General features: G+C 37.5%; 1 long non-coding RNA gene and 3 pseudogenes across 6 annotated transcripts; all 4 read left to right on the top strand.

Annotated features, from left to right (window-relative positions):
- Positions 1–237: 237 nt before the first annotated feature.
- On the top strand, positions 238–21,768 carry LOC310731351 (arylamine N-acetyltransferase, pineal gland isozyme NAT-10 pseudogene; annotated as a pseudogene). Of its 3 annotated transcripts, none has more exons than XR_014538400.1 (3): positions 238–492; positions 810–1,713; positions 21,463–21,768. The product of XR_014538400.1 is annotated as an arylamine N-acetyltransferase, pineal gland isozyme NAT-10 pseudogene (transcript). The 3 variants fall into 3 exon arrangements; XR_014538401.1 differs by lacking the exon at positions 21,463–21,768 and adding an exon at positions 2,973–3,147 and having other exon boundaries at positions 239–492; positions 810–1,709; XR_014538402.1 differs by lacking the exon at positions 21,463–21,768 and having other exon boundaries at positions 239–492; positions 810–2,520.
- On the top strand, positions 7,645–12,667 carry LOC310731355 (arylamine N-acetyltransferase, pineal gland isozyme NAT-10 pseudogene; annotated as a pseudogene). The gene is made up of 2 exons (XR_014538403.1): positions 7,645–8,501; positions 11,312–12,667. The product of XR_014538403.1 is annotated as an arylamine N-acetyltransferase, pineal gland isozyme NAT-10 pseudogene (transcript).
- LOC310731015 lies at positions 13,040–14,005 on the top strand. Its single transcript, XR_014535053.1, has 2 exons — positions 13,040–13,255; positions 13,300–14,005. It is a non-coding gene; the product is annotated as an uncharacterized lncRNA (long non-coding RNA).
- Positions 20,026–21,463, top strand: LOC310731353 (arylamine N-acetyltransferase, pineal gland isozyme NAT-10 pseudogene; annotated as a pseudogene). Its single transcript, XR_014538404.1, has 2 exons — positions 20,026–20,072; positions 20,559–21,463. The product of XR_014538404.1 is annotated as an arylamine N-acetyltransferase, pineal gland isozyme NAT-10 pseudogene (transcript).
- Positions 21,769–21,799: the final 31 nt, after the last annotated feature.

The raw sequence follows: 21,799 nt of genomic DNA on the forward strand, positions 1-21,799 counted from the left end.
AGGACTGAACTGTTGCTCAGTGGGCCAAAGTCATCTTTTTAGATGAAAGGAAAGAAAATGTTTCATTACATTTAGAATCAATATCAATCGATATCAATATAATCCGATATATTTACTTAGTATCGGATCGATACCAAATCTTGCAGTATCGCCCACCCCAACTGTCCGTGCAAAACGTCCAAATGCTTCCAATTACACTTCATACTTTTGACCACCAGATGGCAGTAGCGTCTTATTAAGGTTTTAAATAAAACACACATTTTAAATACTTTTGAATAAAAATGTAATTGCTTCATCAGGTTTCTTGCAGGTTTACTGGCATGTTAACTCAGTATGCACGCTGTGCTGTTTACACTGCTTCTGTTTACTTCCGTTTTCTACACCCGGAAGTGTGAAAAGAGTCGCTTCTGGGCTGTTTACTGTTTAATTTCTAACTCCAGCAGCTTGAACAGACCTGTGGACGGCGTGGAAGCTCTTCTGTGCTTTTTAAAGGTTTGATTTAAATGCTGGATTTTTAAAAACTTAATTATTTAAATAAATTTAATGTGCTGTTGAAATTGAGTGAGTGATTCTGATTGCATTGTTTATTTTTCCTGGTATGGAGACTCTTAAACTGTACAACAAATTTTACAGATATCATTCAATCATTCAAATGTGTTAAATTGTGTGTTCATTATGTGTAGCATAATATCGTGTCTGTTTATTGCAGCCATAAAAAGGTTTTAGGGAAAGTTGCTTATTTATAGGTCAGTTTGATTACTTTTTCTTTTTTACATTTTGAGCCAACAGTTTGTTTTTCATCCTTTTAGGATCAAAATGGACCTTCAGGAATACTTCAGAAGGATCGGGTTCAGCGGGGTGTACAAGAAACCCGATCTGGCCACACTCCGTACCGTCCATGAGCTGCATGTGATGAACGTTCCATTCGAGAACCTCAGCATCCACTGTGGAGAACGGAACACCATGGACCTGCAGATCATTTATGAGAAGATTATGAAAAATCATCGTGGAGGATGGTGCTCTGAAAACAACCTGCTCTTCTCCTGGGTGCTGAGAGAAATGGGCTACAAATACACCACACTGGGCTCTAAAGTCTTCAATACACTCAAAAATGACTTCAACCCCTTGGATTCACATCTTATTAACCTGGTGGAGATCGAAGGCACACCATATATTACTGATGTAAGTTTTGGAGTGTCGTGCCAAATCTGGTATCCATTAGAAATGATCTCAGGGAAAGATCAACAGCAGCCAGGTGGAGTTTTCCGACTACAGAATGACGGTGAGAAGTGGATCCTGGAAAAGACTGGAAGGAAGCAGTTGGTCCAGAATGAAGCCTTCACCAATTCCAGCTTCATCGACAAGCGCATGACGAAGACAATCTACTCTTTTGTGTTAACGCCACGTGGTGTTGACCATTTTCTTAATACAAGTGAGTACCTGCAGACCAGCCCTGAATCTCTGTTTACCCAGAAATCCATTTGTTCCCTCCAGACCCCTACTGGATTCAGAGCTCTGATTGGTTGGACCTACAGTGAAGTCACATTTAACCCTGAGGAAGATGCAGACATCATCGAGATGAAAGATGTAGTTGACAGTGAGATAGAGACTATACTCAAGGAAAAGTTTAATATAGTGTTAGTTAATAAACTGACACCAATAAACAATAAAGCAGCATATAAACTATAAGGCATTAAATCACATTTATCTAAGGCCTTCCCTTAAGATTCTCTAAACCTTGATTGTTTTTAGAATTTGTACAGTGCTGTGAACAAGTTTCAGGTTTAAAAATAGTGTTTCTATTTCTCAGTTAATATAATGGAAAGTAAATGAACAAAATTTAAATCCAAAACCCTCTGCCTGCAAAACGCCATCAATTTAGTACACTTGCACACAGTTTTTGAATGAATCCCAGACAGACTTAATGACGTTGAAATCAGGGTCCTAAACCTAAATTTGGGGGCAACCAGGTGCTTCCCTGATGGTGTTGCATGATTTATTTCTGACAAAATCTCGAAATCTATTTTCAAAAATCCAGGCCCAGATTTGCAGAAAACCTCCTCCATGCTTTACTGTTGCCTTCAGGTGTTCATTCTTGTTCATTTTCAGATGTTTACTCACCTGTCCAGAGCAGCGGTGGACGAAGTACACAAACCATGTAGTTCAGTTCAAGTAGAGACACAGTAGATACAATTTTACTCTAGTAAAAGTATAAACGTATTTGTCTTCAAATGTACTTAAGTATCCAAAGTACTATGATTTATTATGGCTTTAATGTTCCTATTTTCATTTTTGTCACAAGACTCTTCCTTAATGAACTCAGTTTATGTGAAAAGACTTAAATGTTACTTTTAGCATTACAGAGTAAAACATTTTCAGCATAAGCTTAAAGCACAATCTTTTGGAAGCTGAACTTTTGAAAATAACAATCTGTTAAAATTAGCTCTCTACTCCAGCTGTTTTAGCATTACACGCTACATGCAAAACTATTTATAGAATTATAGAAATAGAATTTATATTCCAACACTATATCTGAGTGCTCTACCCTGATTGGTGGCTTGCGGTGTGCGTGGTCAGTTACGTTTTTATCCACTCGTAAATAAAGAGAAACAACTGACTTTACAAAATTTAGTTGAGTAAAAAGTAAAATATTAAACTTGGAAATGTAGTGAAGTTAAAAGTAAAAGTCGCCACAAACAGAAATGCTTCAGTAAAGTACAGATATGTGAAAAAGCTAATTAAGTACAGTAAGGAATTACATTTACTTCCTTACTGTCCACCACTAATCCAGAGCACCTTGTTGATGCAAAATAATTAATAATGTCTTCTTGTTGTTGCTGTGCTCAGTCTGGTGTATGACCTGTGATATGACGCTATCTTCCACATCCTCACCTTAGTGGCAAAGTTTGGCTTTTCCTTACCCAGTTTTAATTCTCCTACACAGCTGTTTCTGTTTCATTTAATGATTGTGTCTCACCCTACATATGAAACTGATGATCATTATCACCTGTTTGGTAGAATTTATTAATCATACACCTGATCCTACTAAATCCCTGAGTTTTTGCAAGTGTACAAAGTGTGCAAGTGTAAGAATTGAAAGTAAGTGGTTAATCACAGCAAATATTAATTTGATTTTGATTTTTCTTCTTTTTTTATTTTCCATTTTGTTAATTAAATTTAAGAAAAAAATTATAAAATAAAAAATATTTGAATAAAAAAAAAAAAAAAAAATTAACACTTTTTTTTTCTTCCAAAACTGCCTGAACCTATTGTGCAATACTGCATGTCAATAAGGTGTGAGAAAAATCCCATTAATGTTAAAATGTATTCAAATGAACTGACTTTATTGTATTGTTAAATCTGTTTAGCAATGTGCTTGTAAATTCATATTCAGTGAAGAATTTTGCTATTTCTCTGTTTATATGTTTGATTTCTGTTCTCCAATAAATAATTGTCATAAGGATCTAATGGAGGTAGATGGACAGAAAAAAGGTCTATATTTATTTCTTAGTTTGTACGCTAATGCTGTAGGCCATTGTTAAATAGTGTAATCAGAATCTCTTTATTCAGCAGTACTTGTTGGGTACAGGAATTGCTTTTAGTGATTAGGAATTTAACAACATTCATTAGGGAACAGGGAGCCACATGACGAAGCTTTTGCAGGGACTTAAAGAGGGATTTGGAAGTCAATGTTCATGTACCTGTTAGCAGCATGCAGCATTTCTCAGTTTTTGAAAGAAGCTGATGTGTTGTTGGTACATTTAACATACCTTTATATTTTGTATATTTGTATGTAAGGCACACACCTACAGTAAAATCCAGCCCAGAAACTGTCTCACCTCTTTTTTTTGCTCAGACAGGAAGCAATATTTGTTGTCATATAATTTTTGGGATTTCAGTAGGCCAAGTAGAAGCCCAGATACCATAGTTCTAACAGTCTAAACAAACACATTGTTTGGGTTTGCTGTGAGTTCCCACCTTCTGCAATGATCTCAGGACTGCCCTTCAGATGTTGAATCTACCAGTCATTATTATAAACAACATTGTGTGAACAACGTATTCTGTTCATAAGTATTCGATTTAAAGTGGTGCAAATCATATAGAACTGAAAATGCTAAATTGTAATCAAGAGGGCCATGCTAATATCGTTTTGTTATTCCATTGTTGAATAAAAGTTGAAAACTGTTCAAGTTGTTTGTCAGACGATGGACCTGCAAGCATCAAATTTGGATACTAGGTTTTCTGAAGTCCACACTCAATCAGACCAATCCTTTAGCTTTTTCTGAACCCAAATATTGTTACTTTTCATTAAATGAAAGATTTATTCACCCATCTCTATAAGGCTCAACAAAAACTGTAATCCAAGTGTCTGTACTAGAGCTCTATGTCTAATTGTGATGTGTACTACGTAATGAAGGTCCTGTCAGATGCAGACAGGTTTGGTGTGTGTTTATACAGTCATGTGAAAACCAAAATAACCTCATTTTGAATTCTATGGTTTTATATATTAGAAAGTAAACAAAATCATCTGGTCCTTAGCACGTCTTAGATTTGGGTAAATACAACCTCAGGTGAACATCACATGACATTTAATACAATGTCACTGTTTATTTCTACAAAAATAAAGCCAAAATGGAGAATCCGTGAGTGTAAATTAAACCACCTTTAGCAGCAATAACTTGAAGTAATCAAGTTCTCTTAAAAAACTGTACCTAGAAGTACAGGCAAACCTTTGGTAAGACCAAATATTGGTTTAATTTGGATTTATTTTATTTTCCATTTACGCTCCATTTTGTTAATTGATAAAAATAAACTAATAACATTTCTATTTTTGAAAGCATTTTTGTTTTACAGGATTTATTTTACAAAGTGCCTAAAACATTTGCACAGTACTGTGTGTGTGTGTGTGTGTGTGTGTGTGTGTGTGTGTGTGTGTGTGTGTGTGTGTGTGTGTGTGTGTGTGTGTAATTGTAAAGGCCTACCTGGCAACAGATATGAAGTAAATGTGAAATATTATAACCCATTAAATCTGATTTGTTTTTTTTAGCTGGTTACAGACTAAAGGTCTTTCAATGTATATACAACTTAATTTTACTAAAAATTCAACTTAAGAAAAAATATAAAATGTCCAAAACTGATAATTTGTACAATTTTAATGAAAAAATAAAGTCTTTTTAAATTTGATTGCTGCAACAGGGCTCAAAAAGTTGGTACAGGGCAATAATTGTATTTACATATGCTACACATTTATCTGCACTTTTCTATTTGCACAATTGCTACTATTTGCACTTCTGGTAAATGCCAAACTGCATTTCATTGCTGTGTACCTGTACTATGCAATGACAGTAAAGTCTTACTTATATAATAGATAAAACTGTTTATGTGATGAAAAACCTGAATTTTAAATAGCTGAAATGAATGGGGGTGGTAGGTTTCTCACTTCACTACTCTATTGTGGTGTTGTTTAGTCTGAGATTTGCATTTGATTACAAAAGAGTTGTGCAATGTCTTTGTCAAGCACTGGCAGAACAATGTACTTTGCATTGGTTGCTAACAGGATTTCGGGGTTGTGTCAGAGTTTTGCCTTGCAGTATTAACTTTGTCCACCAGATGTCCCAATTTCTTCCATTTTATTTCAATAGTACTTTGGAAATTATTTTTTAAAAAGATTTTTGCTTTAGAAATGTTTTGACTTGTCGATTATTGCTTTTTTGTTGAGTTACCTAATACGTGTAATTTTTTTTAATTATGAGCTATTTTTTATTGTATCAATCTTCTTCTTTCGGCTTCTCCCATTAGGGGGCGCCACAGCGGATCATCCGTCTCCATACCCCTCTGTCCTCTACATCTGCCTCTTTCAAACCAACTGCCTGCATGTCTTCCCTCACCACATCCATAAACCTCATCCTTGGTCTTCCTCTTTTCCTCCTTTCTGGTGGCTCCATCCTCAGCATTCTTCTACCAATATAACCCATGTCCCTCCTCTGCACATGTCCAAACCATCTCAATCTCGCCTCCTTCACCTGTCACTAAAACGTCCTACATGCGCTGTCCCTCTAATAAACTTGTTTCTAATCTTGTTCATCCTCATCACTTCCAACTTATACTCATGTGAAGGACAAACTCCACACTCTAAATTTAAGATCAAAAAGGACACGGCACACAGCAGCTAGGGATAGATTGTTTTGGCTTTTAATTTTGACCAGGCCATAGTAACTATATGTAAATATAGAAATTATTGGTGTTACATTAAGGAATTACACCAACTTAAATAGCACAGCCAGGTTTATTATATCACAAAGCAGGAGCTGTGGATTTCCTAAACTGGTAAAAATAATAATAATAATTCTTGATAATAACCATTAAAACTGTCTGTGAACCAAGGGTATCATAAAAGGGAAAAAGGAAAAAATAAATTAAAGAGTTAGATAAATAAATAAATAAATAAAAGTAACTTCTATTCAATTACATTTATAGGAGGGTGAAAACCTTTTTATGTTTTACCCCTTAACTATTCAAACCTGACTGAGGTTTAAGTTTATGATACGTGTAGAGGATCTACAGGAGGAACAGGACTGAGAATCACTGACAACTGAAACGCTCAGATGCATAAGTCTGGTTCAGGCTATACAATCATGGGAGAAGACTGCTGTATTGACAGTTGTCCAAAGACAATCATTGACACCCTGCACCCCAGCCAACATTTTCATGTGGGCCCCATGTGGGTATTTGATAGGCTGTCACTTGGGCCCTGCATGGGCAACCCAAATAGGGCCCAGAGAAATTTGTCTATCGGCTCCACATGGGCCCCATATGTGTTAGCCCAGAGGGGCGACTGATGGGTCCATAGTGGGCTCTAAGTGGGGCCCATATACAGTAGGTGTTCTCTATATGGGCCCATTTGGGTCCCAAATAAGTGTTCAAAATGGGGCCAAATTGGGCTACAAAAAGAACCCTTATGGGGCCCACATGACTTAATCATGGGTCAACCCACAAATGGTCCCTTTATGGGGTTGTTATGGGACCACAGTGGGTGAGAATTGGGTCCCATTTATTAATTTCATGATTGAATTCTGTGGGTGAACTTAATGTGTACTTAATCTTACTATGAAAAATCCACTGTCAACCCATTTCAAACCTTAGTTACAATGTAAAACTGTGCCTGACCAAACAAATAACTAATATTAGTTGATTTTATGTGCTGCTCTATGTTTAAAATTACATGGTTGAGTATTTGAACTGTGAAAAATAAATTACTTCAACTCAGAATGTGTAAATCACATTTAATTTAAATTAATTCAAGTAAAAAAACAGGAAACAGGAATAACAGAATTTCTAAAGTAGAATAGGTCACTGGTGGGTCTATGCAGATTCCTTGGCCGCACACCTACAAAACAGTAAAGAAAGAGAAGACAGAAAAGGCAATTTAGTAAATTTTAAAATACTACTATTTACAGCAGCATCTAAAAAAACATGCATCAATATAATTTAAACATATCCTGGAATCTTATCAGTGAAATGTTCCCACCTCCACCTCGCACAGTAATAATTTATGCCATGGGGACCAGTCATGGAATCCAAAACTTATGAATTTAACAATTAAAATATCAACCTTGCATCTGCACTTGACTCCTAAACGAATATTTGGCTATTGCCAAAAGCCAGCGATTGAACAATGATTCTGATCAGCTGAAAGATGTAAGTCACACCTCGGATCACGGTGGCCCAGAAAGTTTAACGCACTGCAACTGAAGAAAACATATGCAAATAGAAAAAACACCAGCAAATCAAGAAAACATCTTCATCAGTAAAACACCACGTGCTGCAAATCCTCACAACGCAACTAAATACAGAAAAGTCCTGCAAATCCTCACAACACAACCAAACACAGAAACACGCTGCAAATCCTCACAACAGAACCAATTAATTTGCACTGCAAATAGCACAGACCACAAAATAAATGTTTCATGGGGACCCCAACAAGTGACGACCCCGGGACTGCTTGTTCAGTGTCTATTGATCAGTGGTGTTGATGATCTGAAAGGTGACTTTTTTGTTTATTTTAACATCCTGATCATGGTTCCTTGGCTTTGCCAGTTAACATAACGTTTTACAGTTAATTGTGTATTTCATCAGATTATTTAGGATAATAATAACCAAAAGGCCAAGGAATCATAAATAAACAATAATAAAATAAACAAACAACTACCCTTTCAGGTCATCGACAACACCACTGACGAATAGACATTAAACAATAAGCAGTCCCAGACGGGTTTGTCACTTGTTGTGGTCCCCTTAAAACATTTATTTTGTGATCTGTGCTATTTGGTTGTGTTGTGAGGATTTGCAGCATGTTTCTGGTGGGGGTTTGCAGCACATGTGTTGTCAAACTGATAACGTTGTTTTTTTTTTTATTTGCTGGTGTTTTTTTCTATTTGCATGTGTTTTCTTCAGTTGCAGCCTGTTGATCTCTCTCAGCCACCGCATAGGATACCTTGAGGGTAAGTAATTTATAAGATATTTTTTCATCTCAGGGTGGAATATTCCTTTAATTAAACAGAGGCAAAAACAGTGATCGGGATAAAATATTATTAATTGTGCAGCCCTAGCTATAGGTTATATGACTTAAACTTCCAGCTGTACTGCCCCTTTGGTCATGGTCACGCTGGGCTCTCAAAGCACGGTTGCCTTCTCTGTCTCTTGCATTTGTGAACCATTTACCAAACGCAGTCTCCAGCTCTTTTTTTTACTGACAGTTTTCAGCAAAGGTTCTGCTTCAGGCTACCTGTAAAGCAAAAAAATATATATAAAGTAGAGCATGCTACTGCATCAAACAGGGCACAATCCATTATTTGTATACATGCAAGTTACATGAGCATAAGACTATCAGAACTAAAAAAAATAAAAAAAAAAAAAAAAAAAAAAAAAAAAAAAAAAAAAAAAAAAGAGAAAAAATCACAAGCACCTTCTAATCCACCATTTGCCCAAACTGTTAACTGATCTGAGTAAATGATGTTAAAATTACACAATACCATGCAAAAAGTTAAATGCATTAATATGGTGAATTTCAGGCTTTGTTGTGATTAATGTTCAGAATAATTAGTGGTGGTCTTGAACACATTCGATTATTAAATTCATACTGGTTCACTTTGGACCGTGAATTTGAACTGACCACTGTAACATTAGTTTAAGTTTCTTATAACGATGTTTTGTCTTTAAAAGCCTTAGTGGAGCTAAACACAGCAAGTGTTCGAGTTTACTGCACAGACCGAAGCGTGTTTGACATAAAAAAAAAAAAATACCGTGAAAGCGATTTGGAAGAATTCGGAGTTGTCTGCTCTCGAATTTGTCGGTCTGCACTGCACGGCTTTAAGTCAAACACATCTGCGCATGCGTGAAGCTTCGGAGCTGGGGGAGGGGGGGGGGGATGTGTTGCGTCTGACTGACTTTCTGATGTCAAAATGACGGCGCAAAATGACGTTTATTATCTTACCGTAATCATAACGTATCATATTTTTTAGTAATGTTTGGAAATGATATAAATATAAACGTTTTTTCATCACCTCTACCTATTTCACCTAAATCACATTAAAATAATGTTAAGTATTGTCACAATCTCCTCAGAGTTTTTCTCTGTGTATTGTATATACACATGTTATAAAGCTAGTAAAGAGAAAGAGACTCCACAGTGCTTTTACTGTTTCACCCTCCTGTTTTCATGAGGACACTATATGGAGAAAACACGGGTGAAAATGGTTTAAAAAGTCGTTATTTCCACATTTTAGTAGACAATTTCCTAGTTATCTGCTAATCGTTAAGAATGTTCAGTTTTCCCCAGGTGTTTATCTCTGAGGTAAACCAGTTCACTCTCCACACTGACCTTCTTTATATCGTGCCTGTAACATTAATTAACACAAATCTTTTAGAAGTATACATTAAATAAAAACACCAGTAAAATGTGATTAATTTAAAACAAAAGCTAATTTCTTACCGTGACAGAGATGTCAGGTTCTCCAGGTCAGGTCAGGTATCCAGGTCAGGTCAGGTATCCAGGTCAGGTCAGGTGGTCAGGTCAGGTATCCAGGTCAGGTCAGGTATCCAGGTCAGGTCAGTTCAGGTCAGGTATCCAGGTCAGGTCAGGTATCCAGGTCAGGTATCCAGGTAAGGTCAGGTCAGGTATCCAGGTCAGGTCAGGTATCCAGGTCAGGTCAGGTCAGGTCAGGTCAGGTATCCAGGTCAGGTCAGGTGATCAGTGGTAGTGAGTCATGACCGTTTCTTCAGAATCCAGGAGCCAATGGGAGGCGCTGTGAGCTGCACAACCGATTATTTATTTATTTATTTTATAAAAAAGGTCACATTTTAACTTTTATTGTTAATATATAAAAACAATTTTCGATTATATAAAACACATATCAATTGAATTTATTATCATTTGAATAATATAGCTTATTTTAACCCAAATGTGGCCCATACAGGACCCTCGAATAAACAAAATGGGCAACCTAACTGGGGCCCACAACCCTGACTAAGCTGGGGCCCACATTCAGCTCATTAAATTGCCCACTCTATAACCCAGATAAAACCCATGTGGGGCCCACATGGACATGTTGGCTGGGACATAGAGGGTAAGACGTAAAGGGTCATCGCTAAAGAACACTGCAATGCTGTTCACAGAATGCTGTATCCAAGCACATTAATAGAAAGTTGAATGGAAGAAAAAAAATGTGGTAGAAAAAGTTGAAACGAAGCCCATTCAAAAAGTGAGATTAAAAAAGAGTGGACTGCAGCTGGAGTCAGTGCTTCAAGAGCCACGATGCACAGACGTATCCATGGGCTACAACAACGTTCCTTGTGTTTAGCCACTTTTGAACCAGAGACAACATCAGAGTTGTCTTACCTGGGAAAAGGACAAAAAGGACTGGACTGTTGCTCAGTGGGCCAAAGTCATTTTTTGAGATGAAAGGAAAGAAAATGTTGCATAACATTTAGAAATCAATATCAATCGATATCAATATAATCCGATATATGTACTTGGTATCGGATAGATACCAAATTTTGCAGTTTCGCCCGTGCAAAACGTGCAAATGCTTCCAATTACACGTCATACTTTTGACCACCAGATGGGAGTAGCGTCTTATTAAAGATTTAAATAAAACAAACATTTTAAATACTTTTGAATAAAAATGTTATTGCTTTATCAGGTTTCTTGCAGGTTTACTGGCATGTTAACTCAGTATGCACGCTGTGCTGTTTACACTGCTTCTGTTTACTTTCGTTTTCTACACCCAACTTTTTGTTTTATTCTTTTTAGGATCAAAATGGACCTTCAGGAATACTTCAGAAGGATCGGGTTCAGCGGGGTGTACGAGAAACCCGATCTGGCCACACTCCGTACCGTCCATGAGCTGCATGTGATGAACGTTCCATTCGAGAACCTCAGCGTCCACTGTGGAGAACGGAACACCATGGACCTGCAGATAATTTATGAGAAGATTGTGAAAAATTATCGTGGAGGATGGTGCTGTGAAAACAACCTGCTCTTCTCCTGGGTGTTAAGAGAGATGGGCTACAAATACACCACGCTGGGCTCTAAAATCTTTAACACACTCATAAATGACTTCAACCCCTTGGATTAACATCTTATTAACCTGGTGGAGCTTGAAGGCAAACCATATATCACTGATGTGAGTTTTGGAGTGTCGTGCCAAATCTGGTATCCATTAGAAATGATCTCAGGGAAAGATCAACAGCAGCCAAGTGGAGTTTTCCGACTTCAAAATGACGGTGAGAAGTGGATCCTGGAAAAGACTGGAAGGAAGCAGTTGATCCAAAATGAAACCTACACTAATTCCAACCTCGTCGACAAGCGCATGACAAAGACAATCTTCTCTTTTGTGTTAACGCCACGTGGTGTTGACCATTTTCTTAATAAAAGTGAGTACCTGCAGACCAGCCCTGAATCTCTGTTCACCCAGAAATCCATTTGTTCCGTCCAGACCCCTACTGGATTCAGAGCTCTGATTGGTTGGACCTACAGTGAAGTCACATTTAAGCCTGAGGAAGATGCAGACATCATCGAGATAAAAGAAGTAGATGACAGTGAGATAGAGACTATACTCAAGGAAAAGTTTAATATAGTGTTAGTTAATAAACTGACAACAATAAACAATAAAACGGAATATAAACTATAGAGCATTAAATTACATTTATCTAAGCCCCTTCCAACCCCTAATGGGCATTATGAATATAATTATAATTATGATTAAGATTTTCCAAACTTTGATTGCTTTTACAATTTTTACAGTACTGTGAACAAGTTTCAGGCTTTTGAAAATATGCTGTTAAGTTAAATTGCTTTAAAATAGTGTTTTTATTTCTCAGTTAATAAAATGGAAAGTAAATTAACAAAAATTAAAATCCAAAAAGCCTGCAAAACACCATCAATTCAGTACGCTTGCACACAGTTTTTGAATGAATCCCAGACAGACTTACTTACACTGAAATCAGGGTCCTGCTGCAAAAAAAAATTGGGGCCAACCAGGCCTTCCCTGATGGTGTTGCATGATGGATAAATATTTGACTGTATTTCTCAGCATTAGCGACACCATTATTTCTGACAAAATCTCGAAATCCATTTGCAGAAATCCAGCCCCAAATTTGCAGGAAACCTTCATTTAATGATTGTGTCTCACCCTACATATGAAACTGATGATCATTATCACTTTTTTGGTAGAATTTATTAATTAAACACCTGACTGATCCTTCTAAATCCCTGAGTTTTTGCAAGTGTACAAAGTGTGCAAGTGTAAGAATTGAAAGTCAGTGGGTTATCACAGCAAATATTGATTTGATTTAGATTTTTATTCTTTATTTATTTTCCATTTTGTTAATTAAATTTAAGAAAAAATTATAAAAAAAAATAATTATATATATATATATATATATATATATATATATATATATATATATATATATATATATATATATATATATATAATTTTTTTTTTTTTTTTTTTTAACAAAAAAAATAATAATTTCAATAAGGTGTGAAAAAAATCTGATTAATGTTAAAATGTATTCAAATGAACTGACTTTATTGTATTGTTTTATTTACAGGTAAATCTATTTAGCAATGTGCTTGTAAATTCATATTCAGTGAAGAATTTTTCAATTTCGCTGTTTATATGTTTGTTTTCTTTTCTCCAATAAATAATTGTCACAAGGATCTAATGGAGGTAGATGGACAGAAAAAAAGGTCCATATTTATTTCTGCATTTGTACTCTAAAGCTGTAGGTCAGGGTTAAATAGTGTAATCAGAATCTCATTATTCAGCAGTACTTTTTGGGTACAGGAATTGCTTTTAGTGATTAGGAATTTGACAAAATTCATTAGGGAACAGGGAGCCACATGACGAAGCTTTTGCAGGAAACGTCGCAGCACTATCACACAGCGATATCCACAACATACAGGACAGAAGATTAATCACAAAAATATCAAGACACATATAATAGCACGAGAGGTAGTACTATTAGTTGTCTATGCATTTCTGTGCAATTCAGTGTGTACCAGAATATCAAAACCACAATTCTGTCTTGGACTCAGTTTTTGAAAGGAGCTGATGTGTTGTTGGTACATTTAACATACCTTTATATTTTGTATATTTGTATGTAAGGCACACACCTACAGTAAAAACCAGCCCACCCCAGAAACTGTCTCAGACAGGAAGCAATAGGCCAAATAGAAGCCCATATACCATAGTTCTAACAGTCCAATCAAACACATTGTTTGGGTTTGATGTGAGTTTTTACCTCCTGCAATGATCTCAGGACTGCCCTTCAGATGTTGAATATACCAGTTATTATTATGAACAACATTGTGTGAACAGTGTATTCTGTTATACAATGTTACTGTTTATTTCTACAAAAATAAAGCCAAAATGGAGAATCCGTGAGTGTAAATTAAACCACCTTTAGCAGCAATAACTTGAAGTAATCGAGTTCTTTCCTAGAAGTTCGTACCTAGAAGTACATGCAAACCTTTCGTAAGACCAAATATTGGTTTAATTTTGATTTATTTTCTGTTCCATTTATGTTCCATTTTGTTAATTGATAAAAATAAACTATTAACACTTCTATTTTTGAAAGCATTTTTGTTTTACAGGATTTCTTTTATTTAATTCTGTAATTGTAAAGGCCTACCTGGCAACAAATATGAAGTAAATATGAAATATTATAACCCATTAGATCTGACTTGTTTTTTTAGCTGGTTACAGACTAAAGGTCTTTCATTGTATATACAACAAAATTTTACTAAAAATTCAACTTAATTTTACTAAAACAAATGTGCTTTTTTCAGATATAGAGTAAATTACCATAGGTAGTTCACAAAGTTTTATCAGCATCCGATTGTATCTAAACCATCAGCTTCAATCTACAATCCCAATTCCAAAAGTTGGGACACTGTGTAAAATGTACATCAAAACAGTGCAAATCTCATAAATCCATCTTCTATATTCTATCTTCTAAACATATCAAATGTCCAAAACTGAGAATTTGTACCATTTTAATGAAAAAATAAAGTCTTTTTAAATTTGATTGAGGGATGGTGCTGTGAGGATTGGGCAGCAGTCGAAGGCGGGGGCCTGCTTAGACTGCTGCCCCCGCGACCCGAATTACGGATAAGCGGGAGAAAATGAATGAATGAATGAATGAAATTTGATTGCTGCAACAGGGCTCAAAAAAGTTGGGACAGGGCAATATTTGTATTTACATATGCTACACATTTATCTGCACTTGTCTATTTGCACAATTGCTACTATTTGCACTTCTGGTAGATGCCAAACTGCATGTCATTGCTGTGTACCTGTACGATGCAATGACAGTAAATCATCTTTGTTTACCACTGTGTAGCATCACTTTTTCTGGGAACTAAGGAGACCAGTTGCTGATGTTTTGGGAGAGATTTCTGTTTATACATATATTATACCCTGTTCAGTTAAACTTCAGCTGTGTACACATTCAATTTTTTGTTTGCACAAGTCTTACTTATATAATAGATTAAACTGTTTATGTGATGAAAAACCTGAACTAGGGTGGTGTTGTTTAGTCTGAGATTTGCATTTGATTACAAAAGAGTTGTGTAATGTCTTTGTCAAGCACTGGCAGAACAAAGTACTTTGCATTGGTTGCTAACAGGATTTCGGGGTCGAGTCAGTGTTTTGCCTTGCAGTATTAACTTTGTCCACCAGATGTCCAATTTCTTCCATTTTATTTCAATAGTGCAGTACTTTGGAAATTTTTTTAATTGTATCAATCTTCTTCTTCTTTCGGCTGCTCCCATTAGGTAGCTGCCGTCTCCATACCCCTCTGTCCTCTACATCTGCCTCTTTCAAACCAAATACCTGCATGTCTTCCCTCACCACATTCATAAACCTCATTCTTGGTCTTCCTCTTTTCCTCCTTCCTGATGGCTCTATCTTCAGCATTCTTCCACTGATTCTTACCCCATGGCCCCCCCTTTGCACATGTTCAAACCATCGCAATCTAGCTTTTATTGTATCGTGTTACTTTTAAAAATAAAGTAACTCTTTTGCCTTTACCGTATGGTGCGTTACCCGTTACTTTTTTAAATAAATTGATTTTGGCTATAGTGTATACTACAGTCTAACCTGTTTACAGCAGAGACACATTGTAGGATTGGTGGATGAACCACTGTATGTCTGTGCGGCAGTAATGGCGAGGCGAGGCGAGAGCAAGACGAGTTTCTCAAAGTGGAAATATGCTCATTGTTTCACTTTAGTTGAGTATAAATACAAAAACTTTTTAGTCAAATGTAAGCTGTGTCTTTCTGGTTTGAAGGTCGTATCTACTGCGATAAACAGCAACTCCAATCTGTCGAAGCTCCTCCATAAACTCCATCCCTCAACGAAGCTAGAAGATAACCCGAATTTATGTTGTACATTGTTGATAGTTTTCATACTTAAGCTGTGAAAAAAACATTTTTGAGAGCTCAACACAACAGCTTTTATGATGCCGAAGCCACTTTAGTTTTTGATTGTGAATATATTATTCAGCTTGTTTTGTTATTTATTTCAGAAATCCTTGTGATATATTCAGTTTCTGCTGGTCTGACTTAAATAAAATAGTGTTTAAATATTACTTTGTGTTTAAGTCAGTTTTGTGTTTGTATAAACCATAACGCATAAAAGGGCATTAATGGGAACATTTAAGAAGGTTCTTTAAAAAAGTAAAAAGTTACTTTTAACAGTAACGCATTACTTTTTGATGTAAGTAATCAACAAAGTAACTGAGTTACTTTTTAAATGAAGTAACGAGTAGCTGTAACTAGTTACTATTTTTTAGTGACTAGCACAACACTGATCAGAACATTATATAAAAAGTTTCTTTTTTTTTTTTTTTTTTGATAGAATTTCTCAATTCATTATTATATCATTTTATAGAAAAAAAATATTATTTTAAAACCAACCTTAATTTATTACTTTATAAACAACAGCAACCTGAAACTTTATTTGTATTGTTTATCACTTATCTTCTTCTTCTTCTTTCGGCTGCTTCCATTAGGGGTCGCCACAGCGGATTATCTGTCGCCATACCACCCTGTCCTCTACATCTGCCTCTTTTACACCAACTACCTGCATGTCTTCCCTCACCACATCCATGAACCTCCTCCTTGGCCTTCCTCTTTCCTCCTACCTGGTGGCTCCATCCTCAGCATTCTTCTACCAATATAATTCATGTCCCTCCTCTGCACATGTCCAAACCATCTCAATCTCGCCTCCCTCACCTTGTCACCAAAACATCCTACATGTGCTGTCCCTCTAATAAACTCATTTCTAATCTTATCCATCCTCGTCACTCCCAACGAAAACCTCAACATCTTCAGCTCTGCTACCTCCAGCTCCACCTCCTGTCTTTTACTCAATGCCACTGTCTCTAATCCATACAACATCGCAGGTCTCACCACAGACCTATAAACTCTTCCTTTCATTTTTGCAGATACCCTACTATCACAAATCACACCTGTCACTCTTCTCCATCCACTCCACCCTGCCTGCACTCTTTTCTTCACTTCTCTAACACACTCTCCATTACTTTGCACTGTTGACCCTAGGTACCTGAATTCCTCCACCTTCTCCAGTTCTTCTCCCTGCAACCGCACAACTCCACTGCCCTCCCTCTCATTCACACAAATGTATTCTGTCTTACTCCTACTAAGTTTCATTCCCCTTCTCTCCAGCGCATATCTCCACCTCTCCAGGCTCTTCTCAACCTGCTCTCTACTCTCACAACAAATCACAATATCATCCGCAAACATCATAGTCCAGGGAGAGTCCTGTCTGACCTCGTCCATCAACCTGTCCATCACCACTGCAAACAGGAAAGGGCTAAGGGCCGATCCTTGATGCAGTCCAACCTTCACCCTGAACCAGTCTGTCGTTCCTACTGCACTCTTCACTGCCGTCACACTGTCCTCATACATGTCCTGCACCACCCTCACATACTTCTCTGACACACCTGACTTCCTCATACAATACCACAACTCTTCTCTTGGCACCCTGTCGTACACCTTCTCTAAATCCACAAATATACAATGCAATTCCTTCTGTCCTTCTCTATACTTCTCCATCAACATTCTTAAAGCAAATAAGGCATCTGTGGTGCTCTTCCTCGGCATGAAACCATACTGTTGCTCACAGATGGTCACCTCTTCTCTCAGCCTGGCTTCCCTACTCTTTCCCATAACTTCATGGTGTGACTGATCAACTTAATTCCCCTGTAGTTACTGCAAGACTGCACATCTCCTTTATGCTTAAAGATCGGTACCAGCAAACTTCTTCTCCATTCCTCAGGCATCTTCTCACCTTCCAAAATCCTGTTAAACAATCTGGTCAAAAACTCCACTGCCATCTCTCCTAAACATCTCCACGCTTCTACCGGTATGTCATCTGGTCCAACCGACTTTCCACTCTTCATCCTCTTAATCGCTGCTCTCACTTCCTCCTTACTAATCCTATCCACTTCCTGCTTCACCAACTCCACATCATCCAACCTTCTCTCTCTCTGATTTTCCTCATTCATCAGCTGCTCAAAATACTCCCTCCACCTTCTCAACACACTCTCCTCACTAGTCAACACATTTCCCTCTCCATCCTTCACTGCTCTAACTTGCAGTACATCCTTCCCAGCTCGGTCCCTCTGCCTGGCCAATTGGTACAAATCCTTTTCTCCTTCCTTAGTGTCCAACCTCTCATACAGCTCCTCATATGCCTTTTCCTTGGCTTTCGCCACATCCCTCTTAACCTGCTGCTGCATCTCCTTGTACTCCTGCCTACTTTTCTCATCACTCTGTCTATCCCACTTCTGTTTTGCCAACCTCTTTCTCCTTATGCTCTCCTGCACTTCCTCATTCCACCACGTCTCCTTGTCTTGCTTTCTATTTCCAGATGTTACACCAAGTACTTTTCTAGCTGCCTCCCTCATCACTCCTGCAGTAGTTGCCCAATCATCCAACACCTCCTTAACACCACTGAGCCTTTGTCTGACCTCTTTCCTGAACCTCACACTACACTCTTCCTCCTTCAGTTTCCACCATCTTATTCTTCTTTCAGTCCTCACTCTTCTCCTCTTCTTCTTCGCCTCCAAAACCATCCTACAGACCACCATCCGATGCTGTCTAGTTACACTGTCCCTTGCCAACACTTTACAGTCTCCAATCTCCTTTAGGTTGCATCTCCTGCATAGCACATAGTCCACCTGTGTGCACCTTCCTCCACTCTTATACGTCACCCTATGATCCTCCTTCTTCTTAAAATAAGTGTTCACCACTGCCATTTCCATCCTTTTAGCAAAATCCACCACCATTTCCCCCACTTCCACATTCCTCTCCTTAAAACCATACCTACCCATCACCTCCTCATCACCTCTGTTCCCTTCACCTACATGCCCATTAAAGTCTGCCCCAATCACCAATCGTTCTTTCCTAGGTACACCATCTACCACTTCATCTAATTCACTCCAGAATTATTCCTTCTCCTCTCACAGCCAACTTGTGGAGCATAGGCACTGATGACATTTATCATCATCCCTTCAACTTCCACCTTCACGATCATCACCCATCAGAAACTCTCTTCACCTCCACTACACTCTTACTGTACTCTTCCTTCAGAATCACCCCTACACCATTTCTCTTTCCATCCACACCATGATAAAACAGTTTAAATCCACCTCCAATGTTCCTGGCCTTACTCCCTTTCCACTTGGTCTCCTGAACACACAGCATATCTACCTTTCTCCTCTCCATCATATCAGCTATCTCTCTCCCTTTACCCGTCATAGTTCCAACATTTAAAGTACCAACCCGAACCTCCACTCTCCTACACTGCTCCTTTACCTGCCGTCTCTGTAGACGTCTTCCTCCTCTCCTTCTCCTCCTTCGGCCAACAGTAGCCCAATTTCCACCAGTACCCTGTCAGCTAACGATACCTGTGGCGGTCGTTGTTAACCCGGGCCTCGACCAATCCGGTATGAAATTCTCATTTGTGATCCGCATATTTGATTTGGCACATGTTTTACGCTGGATCCCCTTCCTAACGCAACCCTCCCCATTTACCCGGGCTTGGGACCGGCACTAAGAGTGCACTGGCTTGTGCATCCATAATGGCTGGGTTGTATTGTTTATCACTTATATCCCAATTTATTTTTTTTAGCTATTGTTCTGTCCATCAATCCATCTGTCTAAAACATAAAGATTAATGCATTAGACAGATGGATTGATGGACAGAACAATAGTTAAAAAATTTGATTGGGATATAAGTGTTTCCCTTGCCAAAAATCCTTAAAAATGTATCCATGTCTAAACTATATCTTATTTTTATTGCAATCTAGAAGTTACTACAAGGGTTAATTTTTTCCCCATATTGTTATCACGACTGTATTTAAACATTAACTGCAATCCAGTGGTCTAAGGGTTAAGTCGGTCTGATCACATTCATTCCTCCAACTTCAGACAGATTCAACCACCTTCTTGACATAGTAGAGAAGTTTCAGTGAAGGTATGGTTAAAATGCTGGATTTGTTATTTTGATAAATTTCACATACTAACATATTTTACATATTTTAACATACTAACTATTTTACCCAAGTTCAAATAAAAGCAGTATCTTAACTCTAAAATAAATTATACTGACATCATACAACCATTCAGTTATTAGGCAGTTTATTTATGGTGTATAATGTTGTTTAGGGAAGTTATCGCAGCTTGAGAGCTTTTTTTTATATCATTCCAGGCCACATTTGGTTCCGTTTGATTGTTGTTGTTCAGCAGCATCTTGTTTTTAAATTATATATTTTTGCATTAAACTTCTTCAATTTAAGTTATCAGTCAAACAGACTAATTTTTTATACTTCTGATTTAATCCAACTATGTCTAACTGGAAACTGTTTTTTCAGCCAGTCAGGTTTTTTTTTACAGACGAGTAGCAATTCCTCATGTCTGTACACATTTTGAGGCAGAAAACTGTTTCTGTCATTCTTTCTAGGATCAAAATGGACCTTCAGGAATACTTCAGAAGGATCAGGTTCAGCGGGGTGTACAAGAAACCCGATCTGGCCACACTCCGTACCGTCCATGAGCTGCATGTGATGAGCGTTCCATTTGAGAACCTCAGCATCCACTGTGGAGAACGGAACACCATGGACCTGCAGATCATTTATGAGAAGATTGTGAAAAATCATCGTGGAGGATGGTGCTGTGAAAACAACCTGCTCTTCTCCTGGGTGCTGAGAGAGATGGGCTACAAATACACCACTCTGGGCTCTAAAATTTTTAAAACATTCAAAAATGACTTCGGCCTCTTGGATTATCATCTTATTAACCTGGTGGAGATTGAAGGCAGACCATATATCACTGATGTGAGTTTTGGATTGTCATACCAAATATGGCAACCGTTAGAAATGATCTCAGGGAAAGATCAGCAGCAGCCAGGTGGAGTTTTTCGACTACAGAATGACGGTGAGAAGTGGATCCTGGAGATGACTGGAAGGAAACCGATGGTCCAGAATGAAGCCTTCACCAATTCCAGCCTCATCGACCGGCGCTTGACAAAGACAATCTACTCTTTTGTGTTAACACCACGTGGTGTTGACCATTTTCTTAATACAAGCGAATACCTGCAGACCAGCCCTGAATCTCTGCTCACCCAGAAATCCATTTGTTCCCTCCAGACCCCTACTGGATTTAGAGCTCTGGTTGGTTGGACCTACAGTGAAGTCACATTTAACCCTGAGGAAGATGCAGACATCATCGAGATGAAAGAAGTTGCTGACAGTGAGATAGAGACTATACTCAAGGAAAAGTTTTATATATTGTTAGTTAATAAACTGACACCAATTAACAATAAAGTGACATATAATCTATAGGGCATTAAATTACATTTATCTAAGGCCTTCCAACCCCAAATGGTCATTATGATTATGATTATAATTATGATTATGATTGATTCTCCAAACCTTGATTGCTTTTAAGAATTTCTACAGTACTGTGAACAAGTTTCAGGCTTTTGAAGTAATGCTGTAAAGTAAAAATGCTTTTAAATAGTGTTTTTAAAAAGGCCTTCCAACCACAAATAAGCATTATGATTATAATTATGATTATTATATAATTAATTATTAATACTTGATTGCTTTTATAATTTGTATGTCAGGTATATGTGTGTACAATCTCAAGTAGACCATTTTAAACATCATAATAAAAACATTAAAATATACTGAATTAGTTTTT

This window comes from Silurus aristotelis (genome assembly GCF_946808225.1).
Source record: "Silurus aristotelis genome assembly, chromosome: 9".
Lineage (NCBI taxonomy): Eukaryota > Metazoa > Chordata > Actinopteri > Siluriformes > Siluridae > Silurus > Silurus aristotelis.